This window comes from Schistocerca nitens, chromosome 5, assembly GCF_023898315.1.
Source record: "Schistocerca nitens isolate TAMUIC-IGC-003100 chromosome 5, iqSchNite1.1, whole genome shotgun sequence".
Lineage (NCBI taxonomy): Eukaryota > Metazoa > Arthropoda > Insecta > Orthoptera > Acrididae > Schistocerca > Schistocerca nitens.
Genome location: NC_064618.1, coordinates 731,822,145 through 731,837,910, shown reverse-complemented (window position 1 = coordinate 731,837,910; position 15,766 = coordinate 731,822,145). Strand labels below are relative to the sequence as shown.

The 15,766-nt window shown below is 42.6% G+C and overlaps 1 non-coding gene across 1 annotated transcript; it reads right to left on the bottom strand.

Annotated features, from left to right (window-relative positions):
• Positions 1-7,833: 7,833 nt before the first annotated feature.
• On the bottom strand, positions 7,834-7,908 carry Trnas-cga (transfer RNA serine (anticodon CGA)). Its single transcript has one exon. It is a non-coding gene; the product is annotated as a tRNA-Ser (tRNA).
• Positions 7,909-15,766: the final 7,858 nt, after the last annotated feature.

The following is a 15,766-nucleotide window of genomic DNA, read 5'->3' as shown; positions in this document are numbered from 1 at the left end:
AGGATTGGGGAAAAAGGAGTTTGTGGCACAACTTGACTAGAAGAAGGGATGGGTTGGTAGGACATGTTCTGAGGCATCAAGGGATCACAAATTTAGTATTTGAGGGCAGCGTGGAGGGTAAAAATCGTGGAGGGAGACCAAGAGATGAATTCACTAAGCAGATTCAGAAGGATGTAGGTTGCAGTAGGTACTGGGAGATGAAGAAGCTTGCACAGGATAGAGTAGCATCAAAACAGTGTCAGGACTGAAGACACAACAACAACAATTGTAAAATTATATTTCATTTGACATTTACTTGACAAATAAATGATTTTATAATTACGATATAAAATATCCACTATTGCACATGTGCTCAAAAAGCTTGAAAGCCGTCGAAGTAAGAGTCTGTTATGGACCATGTTTTCCTTTATTACGCATTTAGAGGTTGTGGAGCCCTACAAAACAAAAATTTAAATTCTCATTTACCTTGAATTCAGTGAGAACTGATAACATCTGTTTCCTTGTGATGCCTTCAGTATGGACAGTCTAATAACACTATAGAATGAATAGTTCATCTGTGCAACGAAGCCGTGGCTGCGAAGCAGGCTGTAGGAAATGCACAAATGGTTTTTAATGGCTCTGAGCACTATGGGACTTAACATCTTTGGTCATCAGTCCCCTAGAACTTAGAACTACTTAAACCTAACTAACCTAAGGACATCACACAACACCCAGTCATCACGAGGCAGAGAAAATCCCTGACCCCGCCGGGAATCGAACCCGGGAACCCGGGCGCGGGAAGCGAGAACGCTACCGCACGACCAGGAGCTGCGGACAGGAAATGCACAATAGCGGGACAGACTCGGCCAGAGCACCGCCCTGTGTTTGGTGTGCACCTGTCTCCTCCTGTTGCAGTCCGACTACCGACCATATCGGCTGCTGCTGCGTTATACAGTAATAGCAGCGTGGGTCACCGCTGTGGCTGAGTCACGAGTGGGCCCAGAAGCCACACCCGACGACGGCAAGTTCTTCTGGCTGAAGCCACTGTCCTGTCACGGTCGCCAACTCTCTTGGCGGGCACAACCTGCTACAAACGCAAGGTACTTGGAAAATAGATTTCATACTTTTGAAATCTATACATATTATTGAAATAAAATTCCCTTATGTGGTTTCCTATCTGTATTTGAAAACTAATCTCAGGAACTACTGTAGCGATTTTCATACAATTTTCACTGGTAGGTATGTGTACATGAAGCATTACTGCTACACCAGGTAAGTCACCTGGCTGTAGGTAGGGCTGCCCGCGTGAAGCTTACTGCAGCCAGGGCTATTATGTATAATGTGCAACACAATTGAAGGGTCACTTCTCTGAAACCCCTTAATCGTCGACACTTTGCTGTCTGGAGAGTAGCCAACACAAAGGTGACCTCACCGGGCGCCAAGCTTTTGCTCTGTTGCTGAGGAAGGTTATAGGCACGTTTGAGCCAAATTTCAAAACTACTGCGTCACAATGGAAGACAATTAAGGGTTTTAAAAACCTGACCCTTTAATTGTGTTGGGCAGTGTAGTGAAACCTAGGTCTTCATACATTTGATATAAAAGTAGGCACTCCTGCTCCTGGAAGTGGGAAAAGCATTTGTCTTCATGTGACGCAATGGGTGGTTGTGCTTCAGAGCGCGAACCCTGCATGCAGTTGGGGACGGAACTGGCAATTACACTGAACCAGCAACCACCGAACTATCGCTGCATGGAGGCGAGCGAATCGGACGAGAATTCTGTGGAATTCCTTCCTAAGTATCATAGTGCGTAGCCATAACGGCCGACTCAGTTGAGCTCTCAAAAATGAAACATCGTCGGATTATACACATATGGCCAATAGTGATACGCAGTATCCAAACGCAACATTGAATCGAAAACTTTGCGCTTCCGGTAAATATGATATTGCAGTGCCTGAGTTTGGGAATGCAATGTTCCTTTGGATATGCATGCGTCTCCGAAGGAGTAGGCACTGCGGTGACTACTGCCGTGGATAAATACATGAAATGTATTCGCCGTTGCGAATACAAACTTCAGCTGTGTAATGCAATGACGACAATGAAAATTGTAAAAGTAATGTTGCAACATCCATTATTTTTATAGCTTTTTATTTAGGCTAGTAATTTCGACTCCTCAATAGAGTTATCTTCAGGCCCTGAAGCGAGAACGACAAAAAGCATCCAGTCGTACATGTATGCAACAGGGAACCAATATTTGCGCCTGGTTTCCGTAGATGACTTCACGAGCAATGTTTTCTCTTCACCACGATACGATACATGTGCATGCATCTCCGAAGGAAAGTTGCATCGCACTTCTTGCCAACATAGGCATTATACTAATATCGTATTTACCGGCCATTAAAAGGCCAGCGCCTTTCAATTAAAATGTCTCCTCTGTGCGGGAATTGTATTATGCAAGTTTGAAATACATGGACGACGACATACGGCAGTTTGCTCGGATAGGCGTAGCGGTTAAATCGATCCCCCGCGCAAAGCGAGAAGTCTAGATTCGAGTCCCGGTCCGGCACAAAGTTTCATTGTCGTCAGTCCATTACACGGCTGAAGCTTGTCTGTATTCGCTACTGAGAGTAAATTTCGTGTAATTCATCACGGCAGTAGTCACCGCAGTGCCTTTTCCTTCGGACACGCATGCATTGAAAGTTGGACGTTCATATACTTTTTTTGGAAAGTTGGCTACTGATTTTGCCATTGCGTGCATACACAAACTCTGAGTCTGAGATATTATTCTCGCGAGTGGTAGCGAGCGAACAGTTGTTGAGAGTAGTCGGACGCAGAGTGGCATAGACAGAAGCCGCATAGGGGGAGGTCGCAGCTTTCTTTGACCCTTGCTAGGAGCGCCAGCGGAGATTTTGGTATTAATAATTTTTGGTAATTTACCTTTTTTGCTGCACGTAGTTGTTGCTTGCTCGCGCACAGGAGGGATTTTGTCAGATTTGTGCGTGCATTCATTGGAAGTAATGTTCATATCTTTGTTGTGACCAGATACGTGATTATTGATTTTAGACATTGTGGATAATTAAAGTTTTTGCTAGTCAGACTGCCCAAGGAGAAGAAAGGTTTGAGTAAAGTTTGTGAGTGTATGAATCTTCAATTTTCAGAACACAGTAAACTGAAAGTTTTTATTGATTTCTTTCATTTTTTACACAGCTTAACGCTTGTTGACTAACCCACCCCCCTGATCATTTAATTTCTATATAAAAAATAAACAAAGGAGTAGTCGCACCAATAGGTGTGATCTTGCATTGCACTCTGCATGGATCGCAGTATTTCTTTTGAATTATTTCAGCACGTTACTGAGAATATTTATGCAGTTGCAGCGGCAAGACGAGGTAAGTTGTCTGCTGCGTGCAGGAGCATTGCGGTGTATTTGTTAGGAGACGCTAAATAATATTTTAAAAATCGCAGTACTATACTAGAGAATAGATTTTTCTTGATTTTGTTCTCTATCAGAATACTGACATATCTGATAGTAGGAGGTTTTAGAAAATGTTTGAATACTGACATGTCGGAACAAGGGATTTTATAACACAAGTTGTACAGCTACATATCAAATTTTACGATAACGACAATAAAGTTTCACTAGACTGTCTCGAAATTTGTAGAGAAAAAGTATAGGTAACGATAATATCGTAAGGGATAGAGCTTTACACATTTTCGGACATCTTTCACCAGGTTAATAATATTTGCAATTTTTTGATAAGAGAACTATCATCATGTCCAAATGGACATTCCATTCTACTTGTTGCCAATACAGGCACTGCAATATAGTAATAAGGTAATATGTTTCATTGAAATAAGATCGAAGTATGACCAGAAATGACGTAGAATGACGCGTATTTTGATATACAGGATGATTCTGTGATGATGTTACAAAATTTCAGAAATGATGGAGATGCGTAAATTTGTCAGTTTGAGGTGAGGTACCCCTGACGGAAACGATCGAGTCGAAAGCTATAAGGAAACCCGTTCTGACGCCTCTGACAATGGACCTACACTAAGCTCATGGCTTTACATATTGTGGGTGTAGGTAGAGTGGAGCAAAAACAAGAACAAAAATGACAAATAAACATGGGCTCTAAATGAGCATACCTTAAGAGCTATGAGCTCTTCTTCATCTTCGCTAGTGTGAAACACATCTCTTCTACTGAATGAGTGCCCATAGCCCTTAAGGTATGATCTTAGGAGCCTCTTTTTTTTGTTTTTGTCCCTACTACCACCTCTGAAAGTTTCCTGCCGTACAGTCTTAGCAACAATAATGTACACTGACGGAAAAAAAATTACGACACGAAGAAGGAGTTGTGCGACATAAGCGAAAGTTGGTAGGCGTGTTTCTTCTCTGAAAGATGATGTCTATTAAAATCTCGCGCCAGTCGCATAAGGGCCACTATGAGGATGCAAATCAGGTTTGTTTTAAACAGACGCTGTAGCGGTCGTGAGCATTAGATACCTTTGAGATTGGACGTGGTGAGTTGATGTCAGTCAAGAATGCCTTTAAGGTGACAAAGACGCCATTATCAATACCTCACTGAGTTTGAACGAAGTCGCGTAATGGGGCTACGACAAGCTGGATGTTCCATCTGGGATACTACAGAATGACTTGGCAGGAACACAGCCACTGGAAGTGGTGGGAAGACCATCGTGCTCTGGCGCACTGTACTGCAGCTGCAGCAGCAGTTTGAGCAGTAGTTGGCAATAAGGTGACACAACGAGTCGTTACAAATCGGTTACTTCACGGACAACTCCGAACCAGATGCCCTGAAGCGTTCATTCCACTGACCGCCAAGCAAGAGCATGGTGTATGTCGTGTTTTCTGATGAAAGCTGGTTCTGCCTCGGTGCCACGGATGGCCCTGTGTTGGTTAGGAGGAGACCATTTGAGGGCCTGCAACCAACCCGTCTGCGTGCTAGACACACAAGACCTACACCTGGTCTGGGGTGCGATTTCGTATGACAGCACGAGTACTCTCGTGCTTGTCCAACGCACCACGACTGCAAATTTGAACGTTAATCTGGTGATTCGCCCTGTTGTACTGTAATTCATGAACATCATTCCAAGATGTTTTCCAATAGGATAACGGACATCATCGGATGACAACTCCAGCGTCATCCGCAAACAGTATAATCGTTCCTGTATTGACCAACCAACTGCAACAGGTATGGAACTCCGTAACACAGACTGACATCCGACACCTGTACAACACATTGCCTGTATGTTTACATGCTTGCATTCGACGTTTTGACGATTTCACAGGCTATTAATTGTGAATCACTTATATGTGTTATCTAGACGAATATAGTTTCGGAACATTATTATTGTACTTTAACTATTTTTTGGTGTTGCAATTTTTTCCGTCCAGTATATTACATTGTCAAAGGTACCAGAACGATTTATGGCCGAGCGGTTCTAGGCGCTTCAGTCTGGAACCGCGCGACCGCTACGGTCGCAGGTTCGAATCCTGCCTCGGGCATGGATGTGTGTGATGTCCTTAGGTTAGTTAGGTTTAAGTAGTTCTAAGTTCTAGGGGACTGATGACCTCAGAAGTTAAGTCCCATAGTGCTCAGAGCCATTTTGAACCATTTGAAAAAAATAAAAATAAAAAAATAGTGACCCATACGGTGTTGTTAATCATTACGCCAACGGAGATCATTGTTTCCTGAGACATACCGTAAACTATATGAATTTAGCCGTGTTTGAAGCTTCGAGTATTTTTCAGGTACGGTGAGCCGAGTTAAATTATATCTCGCTTATTTTTCGCGCTCCTCCGGCACATATTGTTGCGACCCACCAATAAACAATGATTTAAAACCGTCGACAACTACCACTTAAAAATATTACTCTGTAGTCCTGTATTAGTCAGCATTTTAACCAGCAGGAGCATAAGGCTAACAGAATTTCAGGGACGTAACGCGGCGGTGAGTGGTCTCCCGCTTCGTGGATGGTGAACCAATTTTGACCACACATTGTCCCGACATCTGGACACAGGGAGACCTGAAAAAACTGGAGCATCGTAGCAACCAGTAATCGGCGAGAATGAGAAGGTGGCGCACAGTCCCCAATAATACCGATTCTCAGCATAGTTGACGGAGTGAATGTATGTGACACCGTCGATGATGACCAATTTGTCAGATGGAGACTTTCAACTCTGTGGCGCCCACAACCTTTATTTGCAAGCAGTGAGCTCCATCCCTTTAAGTTCGAAAACAACCTGTAAAGCAAAAACACAAGATTATACTGCACACGCACTCGTCACAGTCATCCACACGATACTGTAATGATAGGTGGCTTTTGATAAATGAGATGAGATGACAACGGTTTCTTCTGGGTAGCTCACCACTTTGTTGTCAACAATCAATATAAAGCGATTTTCGGAAAGAAAAATAATTCTGCGATCACTTGCATGAATAACAGAACATCTTTTTAGGGATGTACGTATTTAAAATTTAAGTATCACGTTCATTTCAATTAATTTAAATAATATAAATAACTGATGATAGAATTGCTCACACTTATGTGCCAAAACATTATGACCACCCGCTTAAAAGCTTATTGGATCATCTTCAGAACGCAATACAGCACTGATTCTGCTTGACATGGAATAGACAAGTCCTTAGCAGGTTTCTAGAGGGATGGCTAACCTGATGCCCACGCATTTGCCACGCAATTCCCGTAAATTACGGGACGATGGTTTGTGGAACCGGACTGGCAACCAATAGCGTCTCATATGTGTTCCAACGGGTGGGGACAGTAGCAAGGGGATCTTACTATCTGGCTCCTCAAACCACTGCAGCGTGATTCTGGTAGCAGCAACGGGTAGTGGCCGGAAGTAGATTGTCATAGCAAGTCTGACGCGTAGATAAACACACTACTGGCGAGTGAACAGCTAAAAGTAACAATAGGTGTGTGTGCATCCGATCATTAAGTTCCAGGAGAGTGCACACAGCCCAGAACTTTTATTCTACCAGAGTAAAGGGAATGTGTCTCGAGATGTTTTGTGTGTCAACAGCTACTTCTTCTCTCTAGTCACGTGACAAAAATAAAACGTCCCAATCATTCTCTTTTTTTCACACTGCTGCTTTTTTTCACAGTAACCATCTCTTCCTCTCCAGGCATCTTGTATCATTTTCTGTGGGCTCTATTCACATATTAGTGGCTAGCGTTGCTGCCTCTGGATCACCGGGTCCCGGGTTCGATTCCCGACCTGGTCGGGGATTTTCTCCGCTCGGAGACTATATTTTTGTTGTCCGCATCATTTCATCATCATTAGTGAAAGTGGCGAGTCTGGACTGTGTGAAGATTGGGATTTTTTATGGGCGCTGATAACCGCGCAGTTGAGCGCCCCACAAACCAGGTATCATCATCATCATCATCATCATCATCCGTTCACATATGACGTTACTACAAGTTCCTCTCCGTACAGTGTCTCTGCTTGTCCATTTACTGCCAGTTTTTGAGAACAACACAGACTCCTCTAACCGTCTCCACATAGAGTCTTAACTTGTTGGTTTGTTAAAAAAATATTCAGTATTCCTTACTGCAGTTCCCGTCTAGCGTCCTGTTATCAGCCTATGTCAGTACGCAGCATCAAGACTGCCAAGAGGACACTCAGTGATGCAGCGTCCATTGTGCCCTCGAACATAAAACTGTTCCCAGTTATTGGAAGAAAGCACAGGTCACATCCATCTACAAGAAGTTCAGCAGAAGTAACCCACGGATCTAGTGTCCAATATCTTTCGCACCCATCTGTTACAGAATGTTAGAACATATTCTGATGTGAAACTTCCTGGCGGATTAAAACAGTGTGCCGGGCCGAGAATCGAACTCGGGACCTTTGCCTTTCGCGGGCAAGTGCTCTACCAACTGAGCTACCCAAGCACGACTCACGCCCCGCCCTCACAGCTTTAATTCCGCCAGTACCTCGTCTCCTACCTTCCAAACTTCACAGAAGCTCTCCTGCGAACCTGATATCAGACGTAATGAGGTATCTCGAATAGAAGACGTCCCCATGCCAAACAGCATGGATTCCGGAAATATGGGTCACATGAAACGCGTCATTCTTCTTATACATTACAAATAGTTTCTTGTCGAGGGCAGCCACAGATGAAGTAATCCATGTTTCAGAAACTAACCGCTTTCAGCTGTATATGAACTTTTATTTACAGGAGCCCGAATGGTTTCATGATACCAAACCACATCTCCAGGTATACATACTTCAGTAAAACATTAAGCCCATGATCGTCACAGATCAAATTGAGCAGCTGAAGAAGTGACATAATAAAAGCGCCTTAACCAGGAAGCAGCAGATAGCAACCATCCAACCGCCTCCCGAGTGGCCCTCCATGGCAAGGTGGTTGGAGTGTTGATGTCCTCTGCTTCCTGGTTAACGCGCTTTTAACGTGGCAGTTTGGCAACTGGTCATATACGAGTATGATCTATGACGCCCTGCTTGCTGCGGGTAACAGTATTTTATTTTGAGAAAAATCATGAGCTTAATGTTTTACTGACGTGTGTACTCCGGAGGATGTGATTTGATGTCTTGAAACTGGTCGTTCTCCTCTAAATGAAAGTTCATATACAGCTGAAAAGGGTTTATTTCTGAAACATGGACTTCATATACATAATATCATGTAATCTATGCATCAAGGCAGTAGGGAGAAGAAAAATATGGTTCAAATGGCTCTGAGCACTATGGGACTCAACTTCTGAGGTCATCAGTACCCTAGAACTTAGAACTACTTAAACCTAACTAACCTAGGGACACCACACACATCCATGCCCGAGGCAGGATTCGAACCTGCGACCGCAGCGGTCTCGCGGTTCCACACTGTAGCGCCTAGAACCGCTCGGCCACTCCGGCCGGCAGTAGGGTGAAGACCAACGCTTATTGATGAAAGTACGGTCATACGACTTATCAAACGGAATTTGTGAGTATACTGACGGAGAGTCATTTACAGATGTGGTATCTTCAGCTGTGTCCCTGGGAAATGTTGGTACCCTTGCTGTTCATGTTAAATATTAATAACTTGGCAGACAATATTAACAGTAATCTCAGAAGTTTTTCAGGTGATGTCGTTGACTATAATGAAACACAGTCTAATAAATTGTTGCACAAAAAGCCAGTCGGATCTTAAGATTTTAGAGTGGTGTAAACTTGCTTTAAATGTTCTGATATGTAAAACAGTTTACTTCACAAACCGCAAAACTATTACCCTATGGTTACAATGTCAGTGAGTCGCAGCTGGAATCAGTCATCTCATATGCAGCATTTTTTAGGAAAGTGAAACGATATGACCAGACAGACCCAATCGTAAGTAAATCAAGTGGCAGAATTTGGTTCGCTATAGCATACTTGGAAACTGCGATCGGTATGCAAAGGACATTGCTTACAAAACATTTGAGCGACTCATCCTAGAATATTGCTCAAATGTATGGAACCCATACCAAATAGGGCTAACACGAGGCGTTGATCATATAAAAGGAAGGCAGCACTATGGTCACAGCGTCACGGAAATCCTGACTAAACGTGAACTGGCAGTCGCTTGAAGTTAGACGTGAACTATTCCTCCAAAGGCTGCTTACAAAGTTGCAAGAGGCAATATTGATTGAGGAATCTAGGAAAATGCTATAAGCCCCTACAATCGCTCCCGAAGGAACGTCTAAGACATTATTATTCTGATTATAGCGCGCACAGATGCATTTCAGCAGCCATTCTTTCCCCGCCGCATACGCGAATAGAACAGTGTACAGCGGCAAGTACCTTCTGCCATATACCATATAGTTTATATGGAGGGTATCGATTAAGATGTGGAAATAGAATAGGAAGTACTTAAGTTGAAGTAATGTTCGCTACTGTGTGCTGCAAATCTCTCGGTACAGATCCATACTTTTCTGCGGCCAGGCTGTAATGAGGTTGTCGGAGTTTGTAGCGTCTAATGATTAATAGAAAACACTACATTTAACTTACTGTCTGGTTGTTTCGCGTGTTCACCGAATTTTGTACTTCTCGCTGGTTACTAGGAAAGCTGTTACCTGTTGCGTAAATCAGTTTCACATATTAATTACACTCTGAGGGAAGAATAGTAAGTCCAGTTCAGTGTATGTGACGAACATCGATAGTAAACTGATCGCAGGTCACAGCTCAAAATATTTAGTAATTAGCTTAACTTTTCCACAACTTGAGGTTCCCGTCAAGTTTTCATGGAGCACTCATATTGATTTCATGTGACTGCCGGTTGCGGTAAGCAGGCAACCTACCTAACTACAAGAGCAACTAGATTTAAAAATTAAAGCAGTATCAGTCTAGTATCACATACATCAAAATTACAAAGATAACATACCGACGAAAGGAAAGGAATACTCAAAGTAGATTAGAAGAGGATAAATGTGCTCGAGAATGATGGTTAGTAAAAGGGGGCAGATTTAGGAACGAGGTAACGAAAATTTCATTCGTGGAATTTGAGAATAATTTTGGTAATTTAATGCAGAATAAAATATTTTCTATCGTTAGGTTGTGTGGTATTAACTACTAACTGCGTAGCATCTCTTTCAGACGATACGTCCATTCTCGACTACTCCTAATAGAGAGTGAGTAAAAATCGAGATTCATTGAAGAGTTACATGTTGATATAGCTGAGTAGAAAATTATATCATTTTTCATCAAATAGGATCCTATGCAATTATATTCTGAGGAAACACCTGTTATCAATCGTGCTACTCTCCTTTGTGTTCGTTCAATATCCCCAGCCAGTCGTTCTTGGTATGGGTTCCACACACTTGTGCAACATTCTTGGGTGCGGCAGACGAATGATTTATAGGCAGTTTCCCTTGTAGATTGACTACATTTACCAAATATTAATCAACGACCCAAAAGGTTCTATCCACTCTACGTACGATTGAGCCTACGAGAAGGCTGATTACTCCAGTCTGCTTCACATAAAGAGAGTAAATTACACTTATATTCCTGTGGTTAATACGACATAAACTAAGAATGAAAAATATTTCATTCAGCATTACATAAACAAAATTATTCTCCAAATCCGCGATTGAAATTTATGTTACCTAGTTCCTAAATCCGTCCTCTATTATTAAGCGTCTCTCTCGAGTATTTCTCCTAAAATCACGCCAGTTCTCCACTAATGTACTTTGAGTTTTCCTTTCCATTCGTCGGTAAGATATTCTTATATTTCTGATATATGTGATACTAGACTGCTAATGCTGTAAGTTTCAAATGTACTTGCTCTTATAGTTTTTAGAAACATACAATTTACGTTCTTTTTCAAAATCTGATAGAACTTCTCCAGTTTCATAAATTTCAATCACTAGCTCGTATAGTTCTTGTTCGAACCCTTTGCTTCACGTCCGTACAACTTCAACTGGTATTTTGTCGAAATTTTCCTAGTTTCCTCCTTGCAAACATTTACAAAACTTTTTTAAATTCAAAAATAAGTATTAAACTTGCAGTGTCTCCAAATTCTGCAGGACCGGTACGTTAATAGCTCGGTGGCTCGGTGGGTTAGTGACCTGTTACCGTCGGCCGTTGGGGCCGAGCGGTTCTAGGCGCTTCAGTCCGGAACTGCGCTGCTGCTACGGTCGCAGGTTCGAATCCTGCCTCGGGCATGGATGTGTGTGATGTCCTTAGGATAGTTAGGTTTAAGTAGTTTTAAGTCAATGCGACTGATGACCACAGATGTCAATTAGTGCTTAGGTTCTCTTTTGTGTGACATAAAATTAAACATGGGAAACATAAAACCAATAAAAACAAGATACAAGCAAGACAGTACATATTTCTTCAATCCTTAGGTCCCAGTGTTTTTGCTCACTAATCTTGCTACAGTTTTACATGGCGTGCTTTCCTTTCTGCGCAAGTACCTCATCAAAGTTCGACAAATCAAAATGTCGTTGTCTAATACTGAAAAAGTTGTTAATGCGAATAGTACCCAAGACTGGTGTGATTTCTCGATCTGAATATTTGTATTTTCTCACTGCTGCTAGATAACACGAAATAAGCCTTTATAATATTGCAGCAATTGTAACATACGCCAAACAAGCGAGACTGTTTTGGCACAAATGGTCATGTTTATCTATTTCATTTACGTAAATAACACGACAGGATACATTTCACGAAGTACCAAAAACAAAATCCTATTAGGCTTACTACAAGCAAAAAGTTTTATGTTAGGAAATAGTTTCACATTTTACTCATATATTCCAATTTCTCAAACATGAGATCGAAAAGTAGTAGTATTAGTACGAAATTCTTATACAAATTTGGAATCGTCATATTCTTCATATAATTTGTGTGATGCCCCCGTTTCTTTTCCTTCCTCATTCTAACAAAGAATCTTGTCATCATTAGTTCTGTAACTATACCTGCCATTGTCGAAACTTATTCTCTGGTTAACTTCGCTAACCTTGCCAGAATCACCGGTTCAGTTATCCCGTGTTTATTCTTTAGTTAGACGTTATTACGTGTTTGTATAACGCGTTTTCCCGTTATTCCGAGAATAATCTTAAGCGGTTGCTAACCTGGGACTGTAAAACTGGACCTTAGTAGTGTAGCGATCTAGTAACAATTTTCTGTCAAAGTTTCATTTTCTTGGATACACCGAGAAGACAGTATGTAATCTTTCTTACCTATTAGACCTGTTAGTCGTTTTTTTCCACTCTGGTAGTCTGAATCTAAGGATTTCGCTAATGATTATAATAAGGCTTATCATTCGCACACCCAGTCAACCACATAAAGAAAAGCGATTGGCATTCACCCGTTCGGGTTTATTCGGCGCAACTTGTACAGCTCTCCACGTTTGTCTGCGCGAACACTTATTGTTTCTACAGTAGATGCGACGAGGATTCTGCTGGCAGAGACATCAGGTACACATCGCGCGCATTCAAAAACCAACTTATGAACCGTTCAGAAATCAACTTAGAGTGTGTTCAAAAATGTTCAAAAACCAACAGGGATGAGTTTCAAAATTATGTGAATAATCGATAGACCAACGTTCGCTGGATGCTAGGCGCTTTGCGAAACAAGGTTTTTTTCTTCAACAATATGAATTTGGCGCCGTCCGGGCCAGATACCCAGGTTTGCCCCTGCCCCCTCCCTTTAGATCCGGCCCTGGCCGGAGGAAGGCAATAGCATACTTAGAGGACCGTGCCTAATAAAGCACTGCGGTGTTTAGACCAACCATCTAGTTGTGGACAACTTTACATTCCTTCAGCCGGCCGAAGTGGCCGTGCGGTTAAAGGCGCTGCAGTCTGGAACCGCAAGACCGCTACGGTCGCAGGTTCGAATCCTGCCTCGGGCATGGATGTTTGTGATGTCCTTAGGTTAGTTAGGTTTAACTAGTTCTAAGTTCTAGGGGACTAATGACCTCAGCAGTTGAGTCCCATAGTGCTCAGAGCCAGCCACATTCCTTCACTTTCGCTTGGATTGCGGAAACTTGTCTGCGTGTGGGAAAGGCCTGCCGGTGACTCACGCGTTGTCCCGTGGGGCCACAGCAGTGTTGGTTCCGAGAGCAGCAGCTGCCAGCACAGCTGGTGGTGGGCGAACAGGCCACGCTCCCGCCTACCTGCTCAGCTGGCCTTTTGCGACGCGTAAAACGCCAGCTCTTTAAAAGTACACCCAGCTGCAAGTATTACCTCGGTCAGCGCACAACTCTCCACAACTGCTGTGCAGAAATCGGACCAAATGAGACGAGGAACGTACTGAAGAGCATGAGCTCTTCGTTGTCATGAGAACGAAGTCTGTCGCTATGACATTCTTATATAAAAAAATTGGATTTATGGATGCGCAAAATCGGAGTAAAAAATATGAAGCTTTCAACAATAACCTCCATCGTCTTCAGCAGGAGCAACTGACCGTCGTGGATGCAATTTTTGTAGCGCAAAGGCTGTTTGTGACTGGCTGGCGAACGACATCATTACGTCATGCTGCCAGAGATTATATCGATGTAGGTATGTGCTGCTGGCGCTACTACTCTCGTAGGCGAACATCTCTGTTTCTTCTCAGTGTGAAGAGCTCGTTTGCACGCACCACTAAAATTATATCCGCTATCCTCGTTGAAGTTGTTCTCGCTCATTCTCAATCCTAGTGCCTCTGTATTAATACCGTAGCATCGCGCAGTGCGTAGAAGCGTGATATAATATTTCAGTTTCTTCAAACATTATTTTGTTTTTATTTGTGAGACTGTGCTCAGCAACTGCTGATTTCTCAGATTCTCTGTTTATAATGTGCCTCTGATGTCGTGCACAGAAATCGGAAACGACGGGGATGGACTGACCGCCGTCGTTGCTCTCACATTCACAAGGAGTCTTATACATTCCAGGGACCCGGAGTTCCAGCCTATCCATAAACGGGTGCAGCACTTTCTGTAAATTTGTTAGGAGATCGGAAAATAGGCTTTTTACTCGTATTCCCAGGACGAGTTTTTCGATGCCTCCATTCAAATATTCTGAATTACTCTTCAGTGACAAGAGCATTATGAGGCTTTGCGTTATAGTACTGCTGTATGACGTGAGGTTGTTAGTCGTGGAATGTACGTCACAGCTTCAAAAGTATGTGGATATAGAGGATGGTATCTGTGGCCTCTCCAGATTCAAGATTCCCCCGTCGGAGGTTCGAATCCTCCCTCGGGCATGGGTGTGTGTGTGTCGTCCTTAGCGTAAGTTAGTTTAAGTTAGATTAAATAGTGTGTAAGCTTAGGGACCGATGACCTCAGCAGTTCGGTCCCATAAGACCTTACCACAATTTTCCAAATTTTTTCCAGATTCAAGAAAATAAATGAAAATGCAAACCTTTGCATCTCAGAAGACGCTGCCATACACTTTCACAAATGATAGCATTGTACTTGCTTTATTTTCTCATAGAGAATCCAAGTCGTGTCATTCCATACTTTGTTGTTCACTTTCAGGCTCGTAACGATGGTACTAGCTTTCATCGCTAATCGCTACACTCGTCAAAAAGTCGTCTCCTTCGTTTCGATTTTTCAAGAAGACTTATGAGGTCTTCTCTAATTAATCGTCGGATCCAGTGTGCTCAAAATTTTTCATAACCCAATTTTCGAAATATTTCTTGCACTACAGAATGTCTTTCTTTTTAGTGTGTTGCATTTATGTAGGCTTCGCAATTGCTAAGCATGTATGGGAATTGGATGTACGTCCTAATCTCCGTCTTGCCCCTCTCTCTGTCCACCTCGTCCTTCCCCTCTCTCTTTCCATCTCCTGCTCCCCCCCCCCCTCTCTATATCCATTTCTCCCCATCTCTCCACCACCGCTTCCGCCGTCTCTTTGACCTTGAGCCTTGTTTATTGATATTTCGAAAGAAACGTTACTGGAACTGAAGTTGCTTAAAATGGAAGGGTAAATCAATGAGATCGTTGGTATACGGGCTGTGGAAGATACCGCTTCAACTTCTGGAGGTATGTGGATAGTAGCTTCAACGGCAATACTTCGCATACTTTTAATCTCCGAAAGCGTGAGGTTACTAATGTTGGACCGTTCAGATTTCATAGTAGTATTCTGATCATAAACAGTAAGCCATAAATACAACTTTCCTGTTTTCAATTAAACGCGACTACGAGGAAGAAAACAATGCAGCACATTGCTGTGTATACGCTTTTTATTTAAAATTATATTTAAGCAGAAAGGATATACATGGCCCAGTCACCGCAATGTGACCACCGCCTATGTTCGAAGTCAACGTGCAGTAACCAATCACGGATGGCAGCATTAGCAGT